The sequence below is a fragment of the Ornithodoros turicata genome, chromosome 5 (assembly GCF_037126465.1).
Source record: "Ornithodoros turicata isolate Travis chromosome 5, ASM3712646v1, whole genome shotgun sequence".
Taxonomy (NCBI): domain Eukaryota; kingdom Metazoa; phylum Arthropoda; class Arachnida; order Ixodida; family Argasidae; genus Ornithodoros; species Ornithodoros turicata.
In genome coordinates, this window is record NC_088205.1 from 12437643 (window position 1) to 12446848 (window position 9206).

General features: G+C 44.0%; 1 long non-coding RNA gene across 3 annotated transcripts; it reads right to left on the bottom strand.

Moving 5' to 3' along the window:
• Positions 1 to 2398: 2398 nt before the first annotated feature.
• On the bottom strand, positions 2399 to 5651 carry LOC135394037 (uncharacterized). 3 transcript variants are annotated; one of them, XR_010422752.1, is made up of 4 exons: positions 4960 to 5651; positions 4369 to 4463; positions 4057 to 4164; positions 2399 to 3532 (listed from the first exon to the last, which is right to left on the bottom strand). It is a non-coding gene; the product is annotated as an uncharacterized LOC135394037 (long non-coding RNA). The 3 variants fall into 3 exon arrangements; XR_010422751.1 differs by having other exon boundaries at positions 2399 to 2582; positions 3424 to 4164; XR_010422750.1 differs by having other exon boundaries at positions 2399 to 4164.
• Between the last annotated feature and the right edge of the window lie 3555 nt (positions 5652 to 9206).

The following is a 9206-nucleotide window of genomic DNA, read 5'->3' on the forward strand; positions in this document are numbered from 1 at the left end:
TTCCTTGTTGGTCAGTGTATAGTACATCAGTGGCACATGTGCATAGTCACCTTGGCTGCTAGGTTTGTGGCTTTCACTCACCAGGAACCTGAATCTAGCAGAAACCATGCTTTCACGGCGGTTTTAGCGACTCCAGTGATGTCACAGCAGGGTATTTGTGGGTCTGCAGATCCAGATCGATGTTCGATATGTCTTAGTGTCACAGCGAAAAGTGACCGTAATCATTTTCGAACGTACTGTATACGAGGCCGCCGAAAAGCTTTGTTTACGAGCGATTCTCCACTATAGTACTACCCTGTTTGCAAAGCATTGTTCGGAGGTTCACGCCTATGCGACTATTCAATATATCTTAGTGTCACAGCGACCAGTAATCATTATATCCGGTACCGTCGCTGTATGAGAGGGCCACCCAGAAGCTTTATTTTTGAGCGTGTTTCCACTATGGTACTACAGTTTTTGCAAAATGGTGTTCACGGGTTCACATCGATGCAAATACCCGCCTTATGCGACATTTCAATATACCTCGGCAGTGCAAATAAGCGTTTTATTTTCTTTTTTTACAGGGTTTCTGACCTCAACGGGCGAGAAAGGGGGGGGGGGGGTCGCTGGAGTCTTGCCCTGCCCTGGGCGTAAACTCGCCTCGCGACGGCTCTGCCCGGAAGCTTTGTTTTCGAGCGAGTTTCCACACTTCTTGCAAAATAGTGTTCACCGATTCACATCGATGCAAATACCCTCCTGTGCGACTACAATGTATCTTGGTGTCACAGCGACGAGTTATCGTTATATCCGAACATCGCTGTATACGGGGCCGTCCAGTCCGGTTTGCTTACTACGAGCGTAAGCCCTAGAACGAATACCATCCTTTGGTTGCATGGACTGACGACCTTCGTTTGTCACGCTCAACTTATACGAGAGGTATTTCCGTGGCGGCTTCGAAGTATATCCGTCCCGCGTACTTTGACAACCACGCGCTTGCCTGATGGTGAGAATGTGCGGAGGGTAAATGGGCTGTTCTTAGTATCAGAAATATGTTGGTACGTTGATGACAGGACTTTGGTGGCAGGAAGTGACCCCCCCCCACCCCACCCCACCCATGGCAGAGATACAGAAGGAAAAACACATACAGGGTGTCCCAGCTAAATGCGAACATATTTTTAAAAATATATATATCACTTTTTTCCGAGATGAAATCAATTGCATTATGGCATAGACTGAATGGCACTCCTTAGGAGGGCATTAGCAAACTCCTAAGGCAATGTCTTAATTAACTTTCAATAATAAACTTTTTAATTATAAAAGCTACCAAGTTTTCCCAATGAGAACATCTGGTCCCTTTGGCCACCTGATGCCGGAGCCGTTTTCAGAACAAAAATCCGTTCGATAGATCGTCCGCAAAAAATTCGTGAAGGGACACCGTGTTTTTCTTTATTTTGTTCATTGCGCATCTTCGGAGACGCATCTTTCATTCACCCCCAATGTGAGAGGGTGAAGGAGCACAGTGCCGCCTCAAAAACAAATGTATTGGGGGACTCTATCGGAACTGCCCTTGGCTGCGTTCCAGAACTCACCCGGGTCGACCCGAGAGTAGGGAGTAGCTACTCTCCGCGTTCCAAAACCTACTCGATGACGTCACGACCCCCGTTCCAAAAGCGGGTCGCCTACTCGAGAGTAGCTACTCGAGATCGACTCGCTCTACTCCCTATCAGACGGGAGTAGCTAAGAGTAGTGACGTCAGAGCTGTCGTCTGCATTGAAATATACGGTCGTCTGCTTTTGCTGCTGCTCGTCTCGGCAGCATCATAGAGGATCCAGGAAAGTTCCAATGCGGATTTTGCGACCTGATCTTTTCTTCAGAGCAACATGCACGGAACCATACATACAACACACATCAGATCGTTGCATGTGAAGGTCGAAGCCTGTTTCTGTGCGTTTTAGAGCTAGCTGCGGACGAGAACAGTGTTCCCAGGGAACACATGGTGGGCTAGTAAACGTCTAAATGACGTCTAAAAAAAGAGATAAGGAATGTCTAGGCAATTAGACCAAATGTCTAGTATCCCTCCACTAGACGTCAAATAACACGTCTAACGTTACGCCACCTAGCCATCTAGCCCTAGACATCCGATGTCTATGTACCTAGCCGTGATTTAGACACTCTCTTGACCTGGATGTCTGGAACAGGGTCAGACACTTAACCATGTATTAGACATGAAGTCTACAGCTAGACCAATTTTATCCCTCTATTCAGGCGACAGGTCTAGGGTTATACATTTCCTGTACCTTACTTTAGCCACCTTTAGACCATGACTAGTCCTGCTACCGTCCTGGCATGCATTCATGCAGAAATATGATATAATTGATAGCAACACGGATCTCAGCATAAACATTTATTCGCAGTAAACCACACACAAAGTCTACGGTACAAAACTCTTGTCTAAAACTGAATTGACTTTGCCGCCAAGCAGGCGTCTTGTGTTTTGACTGAGGAGTGTTGAACTGGCAGCAGGGTGTTGATGGCCACCTCATTCCTTTCTTCCAACGAGTGATTGTTGGTGCTGCAGCACTGCCTCCAATGACTCACTGTGGCTAGAAAATAGAACAAAACATGTCAGAAAGCATTATGTAGCCTGCTAGTTCTAACTAGTTTGTTTAGTGGCTATGCACACTCTTTCACGGGATGCTTGTCTGGCCACATAAGAGCAAAAGCTGTATCAACACTGATCTGAGAGACACAAAGAAAAGAAGCTGCACGTACGAAAATCACAGAACTGTTACAGCTACACAACACAAATTGCAGCAACAGCTGAAAATCTGTTTGCGCGTCACTACCTGATGTGGACGCTAGAGCCCTGCACCATCCGCGGATGGAAGCGGATATCCGTAAGATACTTGCGGATTCGGATGAGAATTTATCACTTTCTGCGGTGTGCGGATCGGATGGCTCGAGGTCGGATGCAGATATACCGCATGCTGTAATTTTTCTACTAGCAATTTATTTGTATTGCGCACCGACAGCGACCGCATGTCCGGGTTCACCTTTGACCATGCACGGCCAAGACGGGAGAGAAGGCATTTTGGCGTCCACACGAGCACCGGTGAGGAAGCGTTCCAGAAGTCTCTCCATATCGCGTTTGTTGAAAGGTTTATCTTTGCTTGTCGCCATGAGTCCTTCCATGAGAGCATGGAGGCATCCGAAATTATACCAACATTCTTCCGGCTGTGTTTACGCGTCCTTCGAAACTTGCGGATCTAAACGGTTGTGTATGCAACGGTGCGGATCGGATAACGTGCACGCGGATGCTAAAAATCTTATCTGCACAGGGCTCTAGCAGACGCTGCCAGGATCTCAGGGAAATGAGGATGTAACAGCTTTCGCTGTGAAAGTACATCAATGTGACAGGCGTTTTCTCGTGACACACGACCTTACCTGGTCGAGCAGGCGACTGCTAAGCACTCCATGATTGGCGCAGCACTTCCATCACTCAATTACGCTAAAACAACATCTGTGCTGCTCTCATAACTTTGGTGCAAAACTTCTGTACAGGATAAAAATAAACACTGTGTATATTATAAAAGACAATACAAAGCAAGAGCTGTATCACCACGTCAAATATTATAAGTACGTACAAGTAGTATACAAGTTTATTCACATGACGTCATCCGCAGGAGACCGCCACTGTCGCTAGCAGGCAGATTTGCTGCCATCGGCCCTATTGTAGATTTCAGTCAAGCTGTTACCCATATTATACTCACCGTATATCTGGTGTTTAAAACTTGTTGCTCTGTGATTTGTAGAATGTCTGAGCAATTTCCATATTTTTTGTGTTAATAGTCACCTAAAAAGCGTAATGCAGCAAACAAATGCAAGGACTAAACATTGCGGGACCTATAGTATGGCGCTGAGGTGACTTCAGTGAATAAACCTTTTAGGAACTCAAATCTTGCACTACTACCAGATAGCTGTTTGGTGAAGTAAGACGGAATGACATAGTCACGCTGTTCTCCATACAATACCAAGGATGTCTCAAAACGACCAAGCACAAAAATACTAGTTTTGTACCATTTGATGAATATTTTGTCTGCTGCCCACACAGGTTGTGCGGTCCCTTAGCAAGCTTCTGGCAGTCGTTTCTTCTACATCGCACTTCCCTGCTGACTTTCACAGCATCTGAAAAAAAGTTCGATTTCGTTAACCACAAGACAACCATGTAAATGGAAAGCAGTTAGAGTCTTCCACCAACTATATTTGCAATACTTTGTTGACAAAAAATTTAAAGAGGCACCCTCCAGAGTAAGATTAGGGGGCACATCGAACATCAGGAACATTGGAGGGCAACACAGTCACACGTCAGTGACAACTGCTTCCCCTCACCTCACAGGGAACTGTTAAGCTTATGTGCAAACAGCTGTTTCGTAGGGTAGGTTACCACTATTTTCATATCCACCGATGCAAGATAGTCCAAGCACCTATAAAAAGAAAAACCCAGTTGCTATGAAACCATGATATGCAAACAAAAGTACTTGCGCAAAATTTTCAGTGTGTAGTTTCACTACCAGCGAAAAATGCAACAACCGAAGTCGGGCTGACATGACAATGAACTAACCAGCATTTATGTTCCGGCATGTCCGCCCTGCAAACCGTAACTGTCGACTTTCGTTTACTCAAGACTTCAACAGTCATCGAAAACTCGTTAATCTCGATGGTTAATTAGTGATACCGTATTTGTTTTAGCACAAAGACGAACCAAGGCACTTAATGAAACGTTGTACTGCCGAACATACAACGTTAATCACTACTTTGAATGCAAGTGCAGTCAGGTCAACCCACACTTCCAATATGCTTCAATCGGTGATACGAAGCCGAAATAAAGGAAACGATATTCCAATATTATGCCACGCATCTCTACTACATGCGATTTGGTGCACAGAAACAGGCACATACTTTAATGAAAAGTGAACTCACCCCTTAAACTTGAAAGCCAGAGAACAAAGAAACGTTGTCCACCACAGTACTCTGGGAGCTCTGCTGCGCTCAACAGTTTTTATCACTGGACAGCACGGCGTACGTTCTCGCTATGCTCAAAAATTGCAAGACAAAACGCGCGGGAGATTAGAACTTCGAAAGATTTTCGTATAACAACCAGTGGAATGCAGCCGTGAAGACACCAACTGCTACCCGTTGCGCGTCCGGAAAGTTTGAAGTTCCAACCGTTGAAACTGAACTGGTTCGAACTGGTTGGATGGATGGATGATGGATGGTGATTGGGTAGACGGGCAGGCGTCATTGCCATTGCTTTAGCTCGTGCTTATTGAGTACTTATTTTTTGTAATATCTTTAATTTCCGTGGCCGTTCATTATAATTGGATGGTGGAGGTTAAATGTTAAATAACACATATGCCAATCCAGCGGAAGTTACACCAACATCATCATCATTATGCAATCGCCATCGTTGTTGCAGCGACGAGTGTCGTATTTTGTGATGTATGTGTTGAAAATCGCTGTTCTTTTTGCAAACATTTTATCAGTGCCTTTGCTACTGAGCTACAGGTGTGCCTAATATGTAGCGCATTGCCTGTTCAGTGGTTTCAAAGAGATACCATGGGCAGTTTCAAGATTTTTTGAAGGGTTCTGAAATCCCTAAGTCACGTCAGATTCCATTTACTGCTGCAGCTGTGTAGCTTGTGGGAAAATGTTATGTGCAGTAAACAAACATCTGCTATCTGCTGCCCACAGTACGTGCAAAGTGCTGCTGTGTTTGTGGAGCTATGGTTTATAGTGCTGCGCTGCACGATTCGTCGGCGTCGTCGACTTTTTTATTGACGTTTCAGTGATTCAATAATTTAGTTGCTGATTTCTTTAAGTTGGTGTAGCAGTTGGTGCTAAGGTGTTGGTGCAGGGGAGTTACTTCGTACAGAATTTACATTTACCAGCAACGGTAACGCCATCAGGAACGCTAGTTCAAAAAACATTGCCCCGAACAAATGCGGGCTTCCGTTAAGAAAAAAAGATATATATTCAGTAAAATAAAATATTACTTCACAGCACTTAGATTCCGGTAATGTCTTCTAGTTGTGGATGCTGTCAGTGTATATGCATGTCAGTGAGCCAAAAACACTCGGATCATCATATGTATGGACATTATTTAAATTATCTACATACCTCAGTCAGACTGCCTTCATTTGACTGATCTTTTGTTACAATATATGGGCATACAACTCACATAACATGAAAGACTACATACTATCCATTTGGTCATAATATAATTGGACAAAGTTAATGTGGTCCATTCCTTGCATAGTTTCTGAAGGTTGTTGCAGAGTCCAGTTTTATTACCTCAGTATGATCATTTGCAAACAGATTGTACTTGCTGCTCCACACACGTGTGATGGAAAGTAAGAGAATAAGGAATTTCCTCCATGTATGAGGATCATCCAACAAAAGTTCCTCTGCTGTGATCAAAATAATAAACCTATAGCACAACATTGAAAAAATTTATGTACAGATTAGAGCTCAACGTTACTCCCTAACACAGTCACTTATTTAGCTGTACATTTTTGAAACTGTGAGGCATTCACTTTGCATTTCACCTGATCAATTTGTGTTTCATGATCACTTGCGAATTGGTGACTGCCGAGGGGTGCTTTGAGAGGAAGATGGAACAGCAGATTGGGCAAATTTTCATTGAAGTAGGAATCATCACCTTGAGCACGAGGAGAACGAAGTATACAGGAAGCCCACGAAAAGGAAACTCACGTTTGTGTGTCTCCTGTATACTTCATTCTCCTCATGCTCAAGGTGATGCTTCCTATTTCAACGTTGCACCAGCTCGCTTGTGTACTTTTTCTCTCTTTGGCAAATTTCCAGATGAATTTCTCGAACAAATCCCGAGTCTTTCAAGACGAGTGCAGACAGCGTTGACGTGGTTGTACTACACCCTTCCAAGTCCTGTGCGTTTTTGTTTCATTGTAGTTTGACGCTTTCCCAGGATCTCGCAGTACATCTGCATTTACTGTCATTGTGCATGTGAGATAATCTACAAATTGCACACAATGATAGTCCTAAAACATTGTCGGCATAGCCTTTCCAGACGAAAACGCGAGTTTGACCTCCTTCAGAATGCTTTCACCGGGCACCCACCATGACTTCCTATGGTATTTTGTCTCAGCACTTGCATAATGCATCCAGGTTTCATTAATAAAAATTGTTCCAAGAAATTCATCTTGACCGTCTTGATACCATTGAAGGAAAATGCAAGCTGCATTCATTCGTTGCTCTTTACAAATGTTACCGAGCAAATGTGGCCCCCATCTCGCATAACTTTCGTTGACCATGCTGAAGGAAATTTGTTCTCATTAGTATCAGAGTGCAGTACCAGTGACCCGCCAGTCTCCGTTAACAATTCTCGGAATTTCAGAAAAGAAACGTCGTTTCGTGGTGTTATAGCTGATCTCCCACTGTACTGTTCATTGTGCACATTTTCACGACCCTGTATAGAGGACACACCATTTCAATGCCTGTAAAGTGTTTTGTATAAACAGGTGTTAACTGTGAGTGGATATTCTCTAAAGTACTCTTTCACTCTTTTCTTCTTTAACGAAAAGTAGGATAACTCTTCCGTACTAGGATAGTCAGACGTACTCGGAAACATTACATCCATGCTTGAATGCCTGACACATTAGGTGAACGGCACTCCATTACCCAACATCTGTAGTGCCGGGATGTCACACCCAACTACTACACCATTCAGTTTGTCCTAGTGGTGTTTCCTTTGAATACCAAATATCGGGAAACTTATTTTTGGATGGCCCTCCTAATTCCAGTTCTCTTTCTGCATTTGGCTACATTTTTTAGATTTCTTGTGACGACTCTTGTGGACAAATACCAGCATGGAAGACTTAATAACAATTGGGGTTTACATTGCGAGACAACTGAGATCATGAGCGACGCCACAGCAGTCGGTCTGTGGATTGCCCACCTGAGTGTCCTTAAATGTGCAATGAAAGCTCACCACACAACACACCGTATTTAATGTCCCTTGTGGAAGATGGCATGTCTAAGCAACCTGTATCCTGGCACTAAGTTGCTGCTGTTTTTGGCCGGGTTCGAACCAGCGATCTCGGGATCAGAAGGCGAACAGACTTACTCACCAGGGCCGGTTCACGGACAACTTGAACATCACAATTATGTTAACTCTGCCATCAAGTAATTCAGTTTCCTGCATATGTTTTGTAACAATTGAACTTCAGTTTTGTAAGCCTGAAAGCTAAGCTTAAAACCACCTCTTATAATATAGTGACTGTATGTGATGTGTGAATGTGTTCACACCTCTTAAAAAGCTAATAAAACAAAAATCTTGATGATTTCTAATATGTGGTACATACAAGGCCAGCTACAAGACGTCTACAATTAGACGTCAATTACTAAATGTCTACAAGATGTCTAGTAAATCACTAATTTTAGACGTCTAAATAATGGTAAGACTTTTAGACGTCTAGTCAACGTCTAGTTTGGGCACTATCCCTAAAGTCAAGGGCTAGAACAGGTCTGGACGTCTAGTTGACTACCATGTGTTCCATGGGTTACCCTTTCTCGGAACGTGCGGTAAGTACCCCTAATTCGTGGCATGAATGCTTTACGAACCCACGCAGATGACCCCATACCGAAGTCAACAATGTCACACTAAAGCGAAGCAGCAGACAGCGGTTCTGATGTCCCTAGGCCCAAATGTCACTGTCGTCTGCTGCCGCCATGCTGAGAATCGTACTCGCGCCCGTTCCACAACCTACCCGAGGCCGAGGGTTAACCTACTCCCATGGTCACGTGGTACAACCCTGTCACGTGACCAGCTCCTACTCGAGAGTTAGTTGTGGAACGCACGCCTTATCTTGGGTTGCATTTTCTGTTTTCTTTTCATTTTTTTCCAGGACGCAAGAGGCGATAGTGTGCTCTTTCACCCTCTCACATTGGGGGTGAGTGAAATACGCGTCTCAGAAGATGCGCAATGAACAAAATAAAGAAAAAAATGGTGTTCCTTCACGAATTTTTTGCGGACGATCTATCGAACGGATTTTTGTTCTGAAAACGGCTCCGGTATCAGGTGACCAAAGGGACAAGATGTTCTCATTGGGACAACTTCGTAGCTTTTATAATTAAAAAGTTAAAGTTAATTAAGACATTGCTTTATGAGTTTGCTAATGCCCTCCAACGGT